The 17,630-nt window shown below is 47.6% G+C and overlaps 1 protein-coding gene across 1 annotated transcript in view; it reads right to left on the bottom strand.

The window, feature by feature from the left end:
- SPECC1 (sperm antigen with calponin homology and coiled-coil domains 1) overlaps positions 1-14,856 on the bottom strand; it is a 248,034-nt gene extending 233,178 nt beyond the window's left edge. The window contains exon 1 of the mRNA XM_057535572.1: positions 14,810-14,856. The gene's annotated coding sequence lies outside the window, so the exon portion shown is untranslated. The remainder of the gene's footprint in view (positions 1-14,809) is intronic.
- Between the last annotated feature and the right edge of the window lie 2,774 nt (positions 14,857-17,630).

Genomic DNA, 17,630 nt, shown 5'->3' with positions numbered 1-17,630 from the left:
GGGAACTTCCTCAACCTGTAGAAAGGCGTCTACTAAAAACCCACAGGCAACATCATTCTTAACAGTGAAACACTGGATGCTTTCCCCCTAAGATCAGGAATACAAGGATGTCTTCTCTGCCACTTCTAGTGAAATTGTACTGGAGCTTCTGGTCAGGGCAATTAGACAAGAAAAAGAATAGGCAGCCAACAAAGTGTGTTTCATCGAGCAAACTACCACTGTGAGTACCTGAAGCTTAACCCCACCGGGGAACTCTGGGCGTCAGCATATACAATACACTCCTTGGCGTTGTCCCATGGTGGGGGGAGGTGCAGGGAGCTGGGGTAGTTATACACCAACTCCATCACCTTTGGCTGAGGGTTTCTGGGGAGTTGGGAGGGTGTTAATTCCCTGGCACTTCCACTCTGCTGTTCTGGGCAGCAAAGCGGGCACCTGTGGGCACCAGAAAGCCCAGGGCAAAGACACGCAAGTGCTAATCACTGGGAGTCAGGCCAACGTTCACCGAAGCGGTGAAAAGAAGGGGATACGGACAGGGTACCTATGCTTCTACTACCCATCCTAACCTGGGCATCCAAGTTCCTCTTGGATTCCCCATCATGGCCGGTATCCAAGCCAAAAAAAAGGTGTCAAAATGAGCTCTTTCTGCACTTCCACCCCCACACCCAGGACCCTGAGGGTTCCAGGCCCTCTCTTGTCATCCCCACTGCGAAAGCCTTGGCTCACACACCATCGAGGTTCCCAACTGGCTCCCCTATACTCAGCAGCCTCTTTCTCTTCTTGACAATCCTCTAAAAAGTGGCCTGTGTGAATGTTCTAAAATGCACATCTATTTACCCACCGTGTTACCACCAAACTTCAGTGGTTCTTATAAGGTACCTAGAGTAGTCAAATTCACAGGGACAGAAAGTAGAAGAGCGGTTACCAGGGGCTGAAGAAAGGAAAATGAAGAGTTGGTGTTTCATGGGGACAGAATTTTAGTTTAGGAAGATGAAAAAGTTTGGAGATGGAGGGTGGTGACGGTTGCACAACAATGTGCATGTACTTCATGCCGCGGAGCTGTACGCTGAAAATGGTTAAGAAGATAAATTTTATGTTATGTATATGTTACCACAATAAAAGTTTTTAATGCTTCAATGGTTCCCACTGCCTAAGGAATAAGGTCCAAGCATCCTACTTTACACATCAGCCCCATCCCCCAGCCTTTGCCCATCCCTCAGCCTCACCTCCAACCATGTCAGCTCTGAGCCTCCCCTCCCAGAGCTTCCCTACATGCAGTTTCCAGAGCACATCTTGCTCGTCCAGGCCCGTTTGCCTTTGCACTTTCTCGTTTCTCTTCCTGGAGTGCCTTTCCCACCCCTGTCTACAAGCAATTTCTCTTCCTTCCTCAAAACGCATTCATTCATTTGTTCAACAAGTATCTACTGGGTCCTTGATTCCTGACTTAGGAAACAGACAGTGGTGAGAAAGGCAGTGGGGGCCAGTAGTTTGAAGCACGAGTGTACACGGGGTCCTTGGGAAGCACCCCAGAGGAGGGTCCAGCCTCACCTGGGAAACTCAGGAGTCAAAGCTTGACCACCTTCTCCTTAGGGAACCCTCAGACACAGCGAGTCTCTCTCTTCTTGATGCTACTTCTGAGCCCTGATATTCCTTTAATTCCTGCACACGCCACATTGTTTACACTCATTTTATAAGCTTCTGGATTAGTCATGATTCTCTAGGTTGCAAGTGACATGAAACTAATCTGAACTAGCTTCACAGAGAAAGAGGAAGGGATGACCTGCTTCCGTACATAAACCGTGGAAAGCGCAGGGGTGGATGCGGCCCAAGGAACAACTGGATCCGGGGACACCCACTCCCCACGTCTTCCTGCGAGTTGCCTTCGCTCTCTCAGTGGGGGATGGGTTCAGGCAGCACCAGGTTCCTTCGCTTAACTAACTGTGCAGATACCACAGTCTGTCAATTCTAAGACACACATTTTAACATCCCTGAAGTCTGCATATGCCGCCTACGGTAGCCATTGGCCGGTCGGTACTGCTCGGCCGGTTACAGGATAAGCTCCCTGCAAAAGCGCAGTGACTCGGCTTCCGTTCCGGGTGGCCTCACAGACGACCGCAGTCCTACAATATCTCAGCCTGCACACCAAGACGGGCAATCGAAGGAGCGGTGAGTCCCGGTTGCCTTATCAACACATTCTGCTGATCCCTTCAGGGGAGACAAGGAAGGGCCAGCATCAAATTTGAAGAATGGGTGTCACAAGCTCAAAAGAAAATCCTGGAGACAAGTGAGGAACCGTTTTACAACCACACGTTACCAGGGTTCCTGATGGCAGAGGGGACGTCATCTGCAAAAAGTCACAGACAAATGACCTGGAGTCAAAGTGACTCAGAAGACGAGGTTTTAGAAATGCCCTAAGCAGTTCGCTTCATTTACACTTGCCTTTCTGTATACAAACAAAAATGCTGTAGAACATGAATTGATGTCTTAAATACGTCTAAAAGACCTTTTAATAAGCCTAAAATAAAAAGTGCACAAAATAAAAAACATTACAGGGCTTCCCTGGTGGCGCAGTGTTTGAGAGTCTGCCTGCTAATGCAGGGGACACAGGTTTGAGCCCTGGTCTGGGAAGATCCCACATGCTGCGGAGCAACTGGGCCCATGAGCCACAACTACTGAGCCTGCACGTCTGGAGCCTGTGCTCCGCAACAAGAGAGGCCACGACAGTGAGAGGCCCGCGCACCGCGATGGAGAGTGGCCCCCGCTTGCCGCAACTAGAGAAAGCCCTCGCACAGAAACGAAGACCCAACACAGCCAAAAATAAATAAATAAATAATTTTTAAAAAAATTAACAAAAAACCTTTAAAAAAAATTACATCACAGTTTAATTGACAGTATTTTTTTTTCTTTTTTAGTGGAACACAAAATAATTGTTTGAAAATGGATGGCATCTTAGATTTTATGAAATGATGTTGACTGGCACTCACTATGCACTGGAGACACACACTGAACCAAACAAAGACCAAGCTCATAAATTTAAAAGGAAAAATCAAAAACGCCAAAGACCAACCTCCCGCAGAGCTCACGCATCCTATGACCCCCGAGAGCGAAGGGGGCTCTGGCCCCACCAGCTCCATCTCCAGCAACTCAAAAGAAAGGGATTAACCTGGTTTGGAGACATGATTATCCTTGGAAAAGTCTCTGTGAACAAGGAGTGTGAAGTCCTACGATGGTCTCAGTCTGCGTCACGGCCAACGCTTGTGCCCAAGGTGAGGTCTACTTCCGGGAAGAAGGCAGGAAGGAGCATTGGACAGACAAAAATCAGAGTCATTTTAATGTCTGTTTGTCCTATAAGATTGTGGGCACCCAGAAGCAGGGTTCTTGTCTACACTGGGCAGGGTCCAATCAGGAAAACAGAATTCAAGAGCGGTAGCTCAGTAGAGGGAACCTAATATGGGAACTGGCCACAAGGTCTGGGGAAGGGCTAAAACGCCAAGTCGGGTGGCAAGCCGACCCAGAGATTCCCAACAGCGGGACCCCTCCAGCATGTTTAATAAGGCTGGAGGGACAAGGGAAGGAGGTGGGACAAAGGCCAGAGGCCACTGTCACTCAGCTGGAGCTGGAACCACCCCTGAGACACTGTCCAAGGCAGCAAACGGGGGAGAAATCCCCTGGCTTCCACCCTCCTCTCACCTCCCCGCCTCCTACTCACACCCTTAGCCAGCGGCAGAGGCCAGGGGAGCAGCGGGAACCAGCCTGAGGGCGAAAAGGCAAGTGATCAGCATCATCTAACTTAGCTCCGTATCTGCAGTGCCCACCACAGGACCAGGCTCCAACAGAAGGAAATCAGCTAAGTATTGAGAGAGGCTAAGAATTACAACTGAAATGCACGATGAGAGGTCCGAATAGTGTTCCCTGCACCAGGGAGAAGAGAATAACTTATTCCACACCGAGGACACAGGAAAGGGTCACAAAGGACATGAAGAAGGAAAACGTAAAGAAATAAAGAGCAGAGGTATGCCAGAGAAACAAAAAGGTGAGGAAGTTAGGCAGGGAGACCGCACACCTGAAGGCAGGGCAGTGAAAGCTTTTCAAGGAAGCACAACGTTCAGCGTCAAATTCCATGAAGTGCTTTTTCAGTTTCTCTCAAGGCGATTACACAGCTTTCCCCTTTTATTACTTACACAATAAATTAAACTAACTTATGTCCTAATATCAAAGCATTCTTCAATTCCCAGAATAAAACTCACTTGGAAAAATGTACTCCTCTTTAAATTCTGCTGAATTCATTTTGCTATTTTATTTAGGATATTTGCATACATCCATATGTAAGCTTGGTCTACACTTTACTTTTGTGGGCTTGCACTGTACTCCATCAGGGTTATTTTAACTTTGTGAAATTAACGTTCTGTGTTTTCTTATTTTCTGACACACCATCAACCTTTGATAATTCAAGCACACGTAACTGTGTGTGTGGAATTTTTACCCAGTCTCTGTCTTGTCATTCCTGCTTCCCACTTTTTGGCTGGTTACCAGCCCTACTACATCCACCCTGAGTCCCGCTCCTTGCCACCACAAAACCCACATCTATGCTTTCCAGCTATACTGAGCAAAACTCTCGCCTCTTGGATTTGTAGATGAAGTACAAAAAGGCCCTGCCCCTGTCTTGCCTAATTCCTCTCCCCGCTCATTTCTGATGCCTCCTTCTTACAGAAAGTCTTCCCTGATATGCCCTACCCTAAACCCCGATGCCCGATCTGGGCTCACCCAGTCCTGGCCTGTTATCCTCCCTTGTCTGTCTCCCCACCCAGACCTCGAGCTTAAAGACTGAACTTGTGCCTCATCCATCACTATAATCTCAGCACTGGCACATAGTAGGTACCTGCTACGTAGTGATTAGGTGAATGTTATAACCGTGCACCTTAGAAACAACAGAAGGAAGAAAACATTAAGTGAGCAAACGATAGTCTGTGAGTCAAGTCTGGACCGAACGAACGGACCACATTTATTCACATACTGTCTACGGCTGCATCTGAGCCAACAGGGCAGGAGCAGAGTGGCTGTGAGAGCGTGTATGACCCCAAAAAGCCTAAAATATTTTCTATCTGGCTCTTTACAGAGCAAGGTTTTAGACCCCTGGTTTGGAGCCTCCACTCATATGCGGACTCCACTAAGCCACGGACTTTCTTTTTTTTTATGCATCAAAACAACAGGGCTTCTCTGGTGGCGCAGTGGTTGAGAGTCTGCCTGCCAATGCAGGGGACATGGGTTCGAGCCCTGGTCCGGGAAGATCCCACATGCTGAGGAGCAACTGAGCCCGTGCGCCACAACTACTGAGCCTGCGCTCTAGAGCCCGCAAGCCACAACTACTGAGCCTGCGCGTCTGGAGCCTGTGCTCCGCAACAAGAGAGGCCGCGATAGTGAGAGGCCCGCGCACCACGATGAAGAGTGGCCCCCGCTTGCCGCAACTAGAGGAAGCCCTCGCACAGAAACGAAGACCCAACACAGCCAAAAATAATAAGTTAATAAATAAATAAATAAATAAATGAAAACAAGAAACAACCCAGGAAAGGTTGAAAAGAACGAGTTACTACTGCTGAAAGATGGTGGGCAGTGCAATAGGTTTCCTGTTCCTACATTGACACTCGTTGGACGTCGTGAAGACGGCAACCACACAGTGCTCCCAGCTCCACGCCCACTTCACCCCATAATCGAGTTCACTTAACACCCTCGTGCACACTCACTACCACCACGCTTGTTTATTTCAAGGTGTTGCTCCACACACAGCAGGGGCTGGTCATGAGCTCAAAAGACCACACGACCGAGAGGTCACAAGAACGAGTGAGGCAAGCCAGGTGGGGGACAGCCCACCACTCGGTTACCCTAGCCAACATCGAAGCACGACTGATTCAACAGAGGCTAGAAATCTGGATTTTTACATGGAAAAATGTCTTGATTATTAAAATGTTGTCAATCAACAAACATAGACATTTTTCTTGGGATCTGGGGGCAAATTTTTTTTTGAAGTACAGTTCAATGTTGTGTTAATTCTGTACAGCAAAGTGACTCAGTTATACATATATATATACATATTCTTTTTCATATTCTTTTCCATTATGGTTTATCACAGGATATTGAATATAATTCCCTGTGCTATACAGTAGGACCTCGTTGTTTATCTGGCTTATATATAACAGTTTGCCTCTGCTTATCCCAAACTCCCAATCCTTCCCTCCTCTACTCCCCAAATTGGTTATTTAGATTACAGAATTAAGGATTTCTACTCAACAAAGATACCAACAACAAAGTGAATGGACACATTACATATCAGGAGAAACCATCTGCATCATCTAAAAATCAACAAGTGGCTAATGTCTAAAATATTCTAGTCAGAAATCCCAGTCGAAAACTGGGGGGCGCGGGACATCCCTGGTGGCACAGTGGTTGAGAGTCTGCCTGCTAATGCAGGGGACACGGGTTCGAGCCCTGGTCAGGGAAGATCCCACATGCCTCGGAGCAACTAAGCCCGTGCACCACAACTACTGAGCCTGCGCTCTAGAGCCTGCAAGCCACAACTACTGAGCCCACGCGCCACAACTACTGAAGCCCGCATGCCTAGAGCCCGTGCTCCGCAACAAGAAGCCACCACAATGAGAAGCCCACGCACCGCAACAAAGAGCAGCCCCCGCTCGCCGCAACTACAGAAAGCCCACACGCAGCAACAAAGACCCAACGCAGCTAAAATAAATAAATAAATTTAAAATAAAATAAAAATGGGGGGCGGGAGGGAATTCCCTGGCGATCCAGTGGTTAAGACTCGGACTTTCACTGCTGTGGGCCCAGGATTGATCCCTGGTCGGGGAACTAAGATCCCATAAGCCGAGTGGCGCAGCCCAAAAAAAAAAAAAAGAAAGAAAGAAAAATGGGGAAAGAGCAGGAACAGGCAACTTATGTTATAGGAAATGCAACAAGGCAGCAAGCATATATAAAGATATTCTCAAACTCGGTAGTAACCAGAGAAATGTAAATAAAAAGAGTAAGTCTGCTAAAAATTAGAAAGCTGGACAATGCCAAGTGTTTGCAGAGATAAAAGATCTTTGGAATCCTGTGCACTGCTGGGGGCAGGGGGGGAATGTAGGATGGTGCAGCCTCTTTCAAGAGCAACCGGTGGTACTCGGTTCTATTAAGTATAGGCACACGTTATGAGCAGGCAGTCCTGCTCCTGGCCTGCATCCCAGAGAGATGCTCCCAGAAGTCCATATGGGACAAGTACAAGAGGTTCATTCAGCATTGTTTGTAGTGTCTGGGCATAGGAATCAATGTGGGCGTCCATCACCAGGAGAGAGATAGGCAGGATGTGGTGGATACACAAACCAGACAGTCACCATAGCAACAGGGATGAGTCACAGAAACATGGCGGTGAGTGATAACACTAGGAAGAGCTATAAGGTGACACCATTTATGTAAATTAAAAATACTTGCACACATAGCCTGGATGGGAGGGGAGTTTGGGGGAGAATGGATACATGCACATGTATGGCTGAGTCCCTTTGCTGTGCACCTGGAACTATCACAACGTCATTAATCGACTACACTCCAATATAAAATAAAAAGTTAAAAATAAATAAAGAAAAAAGAAAAAAATACATGCACACAAATTTAAAAAAATATGAAAAAACATGCACACAAAACAGTACACATTCTTAGGAATACGTACAACAAGACATGGAAATATTTGGTAGGGAAGAGACTTTCATTCAAATGCAAATATTTTGGGAAGATGTAAGCACATTATCTAATGAAGTCAAGATAGTGAATAAATTGACAGTTACATTTGGGCCATACAACTACAAATAAAACCACAACTGATGCTAAAAAAAAAAAAGAATACATACAACAAAAGCATATGTATTAAACACATTAGAAGAGTCGGCTATGGGGGGAAGAGAATGAGAGAGTGGGGTACACAGAAGAAGAAGGAAGGAATTATAAATGAACCAACAAAAGCAGCAACAATCACACAAAACAAGAGAGGGGCTTGGACGGACTAACGATGATGAAGGGCTAAGAATGAGCATGTGATTTATTCAATTCCCCACACCTGAGGTCTAAAACCATGGGGAGAGGGAGGAATGAGGTCTACAACTAGACACAACCCGTAGAGTCAGAAAAGATTTGACAATCTAAGTCCACACGCAGGTTCCATGACCTCAAAAAGCCTTTCCAGCGAAGACATTTCATTATACCATCTGCTGCTTGGGAAGACAGAACTCAGACAACCCAGGCTGTTAATGTCAGCTTGGAGCTTTACATCACCATCCTCAGCACAGAACACACGTCAGCAACGTGGTGAGCAGGGAATAGGATGAAGAAGAGACAGCCTCCTGTGTCCTTGTAGCTGAGACAGGCTGGGACCTGAGACCCTTTGCTGCAGTGCTGCAATGCTTGCCCCTGGACACACCTCTCCTGGAGCAACAAAATACAAAGAAACTATATGGGACTAAAAATAACTGCACAAATGCTCAGTTGGGGCAAATTCTGGACCCCAAAGATACAAAGAGACCAAAAAACCCAACTGCCACTTTCGAAGAGCCTGGAGCGAAAACAGGGTGTCGGGAGCAAAAGCAGCGTACTGCGCATGTCCCCTGCACACAACACCACCTAAGGGGTGGGCAAAACAGCTAAGTCACCCCTCTGGCCTGTCACCTAGACACACCCCTACCCTCACCCCATATAAGGAACAAGCTCGCTCCGCCTCAGGGAGCAAGCAAGCAAGGGAACCTGTTGTCTGTTCTTGCTTCCCCCGTCTGCAGCAGGGGCCCCAATAAAGCCTTGCCTGAATTTCTTGTCTGGCCTCTGGTCAATTTCTATTAATTAAGGAGGCCAAGAACCCTGGTGGGCAACACAGCTGTTCCTTCAAGCGGGGCTAACAGGGACCAATGTAAGCAGTCACCCCGGCAGGGAGGCTCTGGGTCCATAGCTACATGTGATTTGCTGTTTGATCCTCAGGGAATTCTCAATCTTGTGGGAGATTAAACTTAGACACAAAGTGAAGCAACAAAAGCCACTGAACACGGCCACAGAAGAGAAGTAAGAGATGAAATGCCCCATGAGCAGAGCCAGGGCCAGAGTTTGGGCAGCAGAGCCTGCCATGGACGGGGTGACCAGAATGGACCCTGGAAAAGGTATGCATGACACTGGGGACTGCCGTGTTCACGATGAGCCACCAGTTGCCCTGCAGTGACCAAAGACCAGCAAGAGAACCAATAATTTAACAGTCACCCCATGCTCTGTCCCTCAGGGCTGCTTGGCACGTGCCATGCTTTGGCTTCTTCCAAAGTCAGGAAACAGTTCTTTACCCATCACTGCATCTTAACACTCAAAAAATGCTGCTCTCTCCAGAGAGAGGGCAAAAAGCACTTGGTAAGCTGGATGGGAGAAGTCAGTTCCAGGTATGGTATCCATCTTTTTCTGTGGAAAACAGGAGGCACACTTTACAAAAAAGGGTTAACAGAGCAGGCCTGAGACGGCTCTTCTGAAAAAAGGCCTGCTTGCCAGGCTGACCCTTGGTTGGCGTCTGGGAACTCGGATTTTACTTCCTGACATTTGTAGGACTGATAAGAGAGGCTCTTATTACTCCTAAATTGTTTGTGCAAACACGGTGGTTTATGCTGAACACCTGCTTTCCTTCCAGGAGTCTGGAGTTTGGATAGGTGCTAGGCCGAGGATGCCCGTGTGACCAGCCCCCAGAGAAGGACCCTGGTGCCGAGTCTCCGGAGAGCTTCCTGGTGGACAGCGCTTCACCAGTGTTCCCACAACTCGTCACCGTGTGACTCAGCCAGGAGAGGACTTTTGGAAGCCTGTGCCTGGTCCCCTGGACTTGACCCCATGGGGCTTTTCCCTTTGCTGATCTCGCTTTGTATCCTTTCACTGTGATAAATCGCAGCCATGAAGATGACAATGTGTTGAGTCCCATGAGACCTCCTAGGGAATCACTAAATCTGGGGGTGATCTAGTGGACCCCTGACACAGAAATAAATTCAAGATAAAAGAAATATTGGAGATCGGACCAAGAAAGTGAACTAAACACATACTTCTGCCTTCCAGGTACCCTAAAGTTCTTTGGAATGACAGAAATATTTTTAAACCACTAAATCAATAAGAGACCTGGGAAACAAGAAACAGGGCCACTGGCCAACTAAAGCATCTAAGACACTTCTGAAAGGTGGAGAGTTCTCAGGATCACACTGCCTAAGTGAACCCCAGCCCAGCACAAGCCTGGGAGGAGGCTGTCATGCAGGGGCGAATGGTAATGGGTTTCAGGCTCCAAATCAGCAGAGAGAAAGAGGGGCAGGGATGGGATCTGACCAGGAGATGAACCGGGGCGCAGCGGCTGGGATGGCCAGGGCCCCGGATGCTTCCCCACACACACTGAGCGGCCACAACATGAGCCCCTCCCCGGGGCCACACACGCCACCCGGCAGCGCGTCACAGCTCGCCAGCAGTCACCAGGGGCAGCAAAGAGATAGGGAAACAGGAGTCCTCACACTCAAAGAAAGGCACCCCACGTGTTTACTCAGCGTCATGAAAATGGGGACACCAAGCCAACAGGAGAACATATACCAGAAGGAGGAGTTAATAAAGCACGTAGAAGAAATTATTAAATGTCCTTGGAAAGACTGAGGGGAGACTCTATCTGCAAAAGCAAGAGCCAGCTGATGGGTGAAGATCTCTACTGCACGTTGTGAGATTAAAAAGCAGGGTCAAGGGCTTCCCTGGTGGCGCAGTGGTTGAGAATCTGCCTGCTAATGCAGGGGACACGGGTTCGAGCCCTGGTCTGGGAAGATCCCACATGCCACGGAGCAGCTGGGCCCGTGAGCCACAACTACTGAGCCTGCGCGTCTGGAGCCTGTGCCCCGCAACGGGAGGGGCCGCGATAGTGAAAGGCCCGCGCACCGCGATGAAGAGCGGTCCCCGCACCGCGATGAAGAGTGGCCCCCACTTGCTGCAACTGGAGAAAGCCCTCGCACGAACCGAAGACCCAACACAGCCAAAAATAAATAAATAAATAAATAAAGTAGCTATACAATTAAAAAAAAAAAAAAAGCACATATTTATAAAAAAAAAAAAAAAAAAGCAGGGTCAAGAGAATCCCCTGGAGGTCCAGTGGTTAGGGCTCGGCGCTTTCATTGCTGGGGCCCAGGTTCGATACCTTGTTGGGGAACTATGAGCAAGCCATGGGGCGCGGCCAAAAAACAAAAAAGCAGGTTCAAGGGTAGTACTATTTGTGCAAAAGAAAAAGAAGGAATCAAGAATCCAATTCATATTTGCTTATATTTACATAAAGAGACTCTGGAGGGATACGTAAGAAACTAATAACAATGGTTACCCACTTGTGGGGTGAGGGAGGACTGGGTAGGGGGGGATAGGGTGATGGGGAGACCTTTTAATACAGTATGATTTTTGAACACTGAATATCTTATCTATTCCAAACATTAAATTTAAAAAAGTAGAAACCTTGAAAATTAAATATATGATAAACAATACTTAAAACACTCAACAGATCGGCTAAAGAGTTGACTGGACAAAGCTAAACACTAGATTAGGGAAATCTCCCAGAATACCGTCCACAGAGATAAAGAGACAGAACATTTGAGAGAAGAGTCAAGAAACTTGAAAGATAAATTAAGATATTCTAATACCCCATTTAACAGTAATTCCAGAAGCAGAAAATAAAGAGAATGGAGGAGATGAGGAACTCCTCAAACTTCCCTAGGGCCAAATAAATGTATTAATCTATAGAATGAAAGGGACCACAGAGAACCGAGCAGGAAGAACAAGAGAAATCCACCCCTAGACAAACAGTGCTGAAATTTTAGAACACTAGAGAAAAAGAAAAAATTGTAGAGCTTCAGAGAAATAAACAGTTTAACTACAAAGCAATAGGAATCAGGCGGCATAGACTTATCAACCACATTAGATGCCATGCCAGCAGGTAATGGAGAATTATCTTCAAAATTCGGAAAGTTTTTAAGCTAGAATCCTATACCTAGTCAAGAGTATTCATGTGGAACAGCAAAATTTAAAAATATTTTTTAAACATGTGAAGGCTCAGAAAGTTTACCACCCACAGAATCTCTGGGGAAAAAAATTTACTTAAGGACTCATTCAATCGAAACAAATAATGAATCCAAAAAGGAGGAAAACAAGAGATAAAACAATCAATGATGAGCAAATAATCAGTAAAACTTATGACTGTTGATGCATAAAGTACAAAACCCCCAAATCTCATATATGCAGATTATCTTTAAACATCAAGAGAAAAAAATGTTTAGATATGTGTGAAAACTTAAGGATACCAAAAGAGCTCAATTTCATCTGTCATCAGGGAAATCCAAGTTAAAACCACAATGTGATACCCACCAGAATGACTAAAATAAAAAGAAATTACCAGGAGTTGGCAAGGATGTGTGGCGACCACGTATGCTTCTTGGGTACATAAGTTGATGCAACCGCTGTTGAAAACTGTTTGGCAGTATCTACAAAAACGGAGCATATGCACACCCTATGACCAAGCAATTCCACTTCTAGACATATACTCAACAGAAGTGCACACAGCCCGTTTGCTTAGGGCTGGCCTGTAAATGTATATAATATTGCAAAAACTAATAGAACTAGGAATCATAGTGGAAGTCTTTAACACAACTCTCGGAATCAATAGGTCAAACAGAAAAAATAAGTGTACAGACAATATTAGTTATAATTAATAAATTTGAGATGAACATATATCTTTGTACAGGGAAAAGTCACTAAAACCGACAGTTTGTTAGACTACAAATTAATTTGTTTTTCATCTTTCAGCAATATAGCAGAATTGAAGTCCCCAGACCTTCCAGCTACAAAGTATCTTTTAAAAATACTAGAAATATATATACATATTATATATATATATATAAAACTTTGGAATCAATAGGTTAGAGAAACCTAATGAAGTCAAAATTCAAAAATGTGGACAAAATTAAAGAAATTTTCAGATATTATAAAAACAGAAAAATGTGTTATCACTGATGGAACTTCTAAAGAATGTACTTCAGGGAGAAGGAAAGTGATCCAAAGAAGAGTATCTGTGATCAAGAAGGAATGAAGAGTGAAGACAATGGTAAACAGGTAGATAAGTTTAATGTTAACCTAGAAAATAATAATAATAATAACAGCAATAATGTCTGATTTGAAGGGTTAAATTAAAAATAGAGCAAAGGCCAGATGGGAGGTGACAGGAATTAGAGGCCCTTGTCTCCATCAGAAGGAGATTGATTACATAAATGATCTAATCTTTCGATTCAAAGGCTAGAATTTGAGTAAAATAAACTCAAATTGAGTAGAAAGAAAAAGAACAGAAATTAATGACATAGAAAAAGAAAAATGAATAGGATTAATCAATAAATCCAAAATCTGGTTCTTTGGAAAGACTAATAAAGTAAGCAAGCATTAAGCAAGTCTGACCAATTAAAAAAGAGAAAAGGCAGACATGCACACACACACGTACACACACGCACACACGTATGAACAAGAAAAAGAGTGCACCACAGATATGAAAGACTTTTTTGCTTGCAACAGACAACTGTACACAACATTATGCTAAAATATATTAAATATCAACAATGTTAATGATTTTCCAGGAAGATATAAAGTATTAGGTTGACTTTGGAGATAGAAAACCTGAGAAAAGTCAATGATCGTGGAAAAAATGAAAAGGTAGTTCAATACTGATACCAACTTCTTTAAAAACAAAAACAAAAAAACACCAGCAGCCCAGGCGGTCTGCAGTCAGATTGTGCCACACTTCAAGGTGCAGATCGTTCTTCTGCTTCAAAGCATAGAAAATAATGGAAAGTTTCCCCACTTAATCAGTGAGGACAGCATAACCTTGATTATGAACTCAGACAAAAATGGGAGGAGGGTGAAAAAATATATACCAATCTCTTACAAATATAGATACCAGAACCCTAAATAAAATGTTAGCTAAGTGAATCTATCAAACAACCCAGACGTGCATTTTAAATTATCCCAGGATTTTAGAGACAGAAAAGCTAGCAGAATAATCACCTATGTTTAATAATGTTAAGAAGAAAACTACATGGTCATCTCAATACATGCTATACAAAAGCATTTGGGGGAAAAAATCAACAAAACAGAAACTTACTTAATCTGATAAAGAAGATACTTAGTGAATATACACTGGGAACATTCCCCGAAAACCAAGCCCAAGACAAAAATGTCCTATTTTACCCTTAATAGTCCACACTGTGGAGAAGGTGGTCCATAGAAAACAAGGAATGAGCGAGCACAAACGTTAGAAAGAAACATCTGTTGCTTCTTAACAGAAGAAAAGATTACGCACCACAGGCAGACACATCAACTTGAAAAACTAATAAAACAGAGCTCAACGTAGAGGCTTCAGATCTAGTTTGGGGCACCAAATTAAACAGGCTTGCTTTGCGAGTTTATCGTACAAAGCCATTTGCTGTCGAGTTAAGGCATCAGGGTTGACAGGTTTTGCTCCCCCCACCCCGTCTTAAATGAAACAACATCTTGTTTGAAACTAGATGACAAAAATCTTCTGAAACCAAAATTTGCTCGGAAGGGTTGACTTGTGTCGACTCCACGGGACTTAATCTGCTGCCTGCAGCGCCCGCAGCTGCTAATGGATAAGCGTGTCGACCAGTCCGCGAAATTCTCCCGATAGAGGGCAAGGGAGAGCAGCTTCCCCGGAACGCGTCTTTCTAACCGTACACCGCTTATTATATAAACTTACCTGCTGGCAAATGCAGCGCCCACAAAAGAAAAATGAGGTATTCAGGGTCCAACTTCCTTTAAAAAGAAAAGAAAAAAAGCATCTAAAACTAACTGTGCTTCCAGTATGCGCAGGGAGGAGGTGTCCCCGCTGCGCTCCTGACAGGCTGCGCATCCCGGGCCACCGGGCATCCAAACGGCGCCCGGGCTCCAGGTGCGCCGCGCGGGCCCCGCCAGCGCAACGGTGCCCACGGCTCCGCGGAGCCGGGATTCCACGGGCCGGCCGGCCCCCGCCACGCAGCACTCAGGACAGCTCCCGCGGGGCCGCCGCGCGCCGGGCCGCGGGCACCTCCGTGGCCCAGTGTCCGCGGCACCGGCCTCCGTCCTGCGCTCCCGGACACCCCCGGCCCGGAGGGGAGGCCGGCCACCTGCCGCGCCACCCGCGACACGGGTCCCGGCACTCGACTGGGCGGGCAGGACGCCGCCTCAGTGACGGGCAGCCCCGCGCCCCGCGCCGGACCCCGCATGCCGGACCCCGCACTCCGGACCCGGACACGCAGCCCGCGTAAACGACGCCGCTCAGGCGTGAGGAATGGGCGGTCGGCGTGGCCCCTACTCACCGGCCAGCTCGGCTCTGCAGCCCGCAGCCTGCAGCCCGCAGCCGCCGCGGCTCGCGCGCTCGCTCCCGGACTCCCTGAGGGGGCCCCCGCCACCAAGCGGCGCCCCGGAGGCGCCGGCAGGGGGCGCGAGCGAGCAGCGCGGGGCAGCCTGGGAGTTGTGGTCCCGCTGCCCTGCGCCGTCTCCCGCCCGCGCAGTGCCCGGGCCGCCCGGCGTGGTACCTGGACCCCCAAGCTCTGTGCCCGGGCCGACCAGCGCGGTACTTGGACCGCCAAGCTCGGTGCCCGGACCGCCAAGCGTGGTACCCGACCAGCAGCTTCAGCATCGCCTGGGGACCTGGTGGAAACGTAAACTCTCCCTCCCCCTGAGGCTACGCAGGGTTTGCTGCATTGAAAACTCTAGGAGGTGGGGGGCAGCAATCTGCCTTTTGCAAGCCCTTCAAGTGATTCTGAAGTTTCCTCAGGTTTGAGAACAACTGCTCTGCATCCCCCCGATCCCCCCACCCCCACCCCCGCCAAGGGACCTCATCTCACCTATGTCATCAGTTATACACATAGCACACACACACCCATACGTCCCCAGGTGCACTGCCGGCCCAGACCGCCCCTCGCCCTCCCGCCGGCAAGTCTCAGTGTCCACCCGGCATCTCCTCGAGGATGCGTCTGAGACACTCAGACTCATCAGGGTCAACACCGGACTCGGGATCCCCACTACCCCCTTCTGGTTCTGCTCCGGGGCGCCTCGTGTCCACTGCATTCACCGACGCAGAAGTCACCTAAGACCTTAGAGGAAGCCGAAGGGGCCGAATGGCAGGACACTTAGTCATACTTGAGGGAGGATCGGAAGAGGAGGAAGGGAGCAAGGAAAATGCCAACCCGTGAAGACGTGAGGGGAGGGGAAGGGCAGGTGCCGGTGTGAGAGTTCCCTGGAAGTGTTACTGAGGGAGGGTTGTTTAAAGATGTTGAAGTATTTAGGACAAGAATCCAGTTAAGAGGGGCTGTGGGCTACACAGGAAAGAACAAGATAGCTCACACTGTATGATTCCTAAGAAGTTGTACATATGTGAGCGGGCAGGCAGAGTCTGAGGGCAAGTAGAGGGATGAGCCAGGGCTAGAGGTCCTCAGGGGCCATATGTCCCCACACCTTCCCCCCACCCGCACCCAGGAGAACTTGCTGCGTCTGGATACACTGTGGTTGTCACACTGGGGATGCCACCGCCATCTAGTGGGTAGAGGCCAGGGACGCTGCAGCATATAATGTTGGCACAGGACGGCTCCCCAACAAAGAAAGATCTGGCCCAAATGCCAAAAGTGCTGAAGCTGAGAAGCCCTGAGAAAAGAAGAGAGGAAGTTGTCTGTGAGGACAGACAGGCGTGCATGTGTGTGTGTGTGTGAGATGCTGAATCTAAACTAAGCAAGAAAAGAAGTAGGAGGGAGAAAGCTGAATGGCTGAAGGAAGTAGTGGGTCAGACAGACTGGAAGTTCTGATGGAGGTCAGTGATTTATTTATCTTACTGGAGTCATTGAAAAACCAAGCTAGAGAGGAGCTTCTGGTAAGGGAATAGGATGGTCATGGAGGCCCAGGTCAGGATGTGAGGATGGATGTCTAAGGTGGGGGAGAGGCAGGGTCCCTGAGTACCATTATGTCAATTGCACAGCCTGGGGTTGGGGCGGAGGAGTGGAGTAAATGAGAGACCAAGGTCACCTACGTGGATGCGGAAACCACATGACACACACGGCAAGAAAGTAGAGAGATACCAGGAAGGGGAGGGGAGAGGGTGGTAAAGGCAAAGGGTTGAAGGCCTGGACAAGAGTGCCGGGGGAGGTGTGGGCTGGCCCTGTAGAGAAGCGCAGGCTCAGGTGTCCTTACGTGTTCTCAGGACGGTTTCCATCAAGGCAGAGGTGGAAAAGTGGAGCCACCCGGTGTGCTTCAGGATAAAGAGGGATTTGCAGGTTGTGGGGCAGATATTCCAGGGGATTCTGGGTTGGGATGGGAAGGGTTTGGGAGGTGGGTTTGCAGAGGCGTGAGGGAGGAGAGGGGAGGGTCTGGAGCAGGAGAGCAGGGGAGAGCTAGATCAGGAGCAAGAAATACAGAGCATGGGGGGATGTAGGGGTGGGGTCATGTCTTATATCTTGGAAGTTGATTGAGCCTTAAGACCAGAGAATTTGCCTCACTTCGCAGGTGGCAGGGGGGAGGGGGAGACATTCATCCTGGCAGTGTCTGTA

This window comes from Balaenoptera acutorostrata, chromosome 20 (assembly GCF_949987535.1).
Source record: "Balaenoptera acutorostrata chromosome 20, mBalAcu1.1, whole genome shotgun sequence".
In the NCBI taxonomy this organism is placed as follows: domain Eukaryota; kingdom Metazoa; phylum Chordata; class Mammalia; order Artiodactyla; family Balaenopteridae; genus Balaenoptera; species Balaenoptera acutorostrata.
Note: the sequence above shows the minus strand (reverse complement) of the source record. Positions and strands in the feature narration are given on the sequence as shown.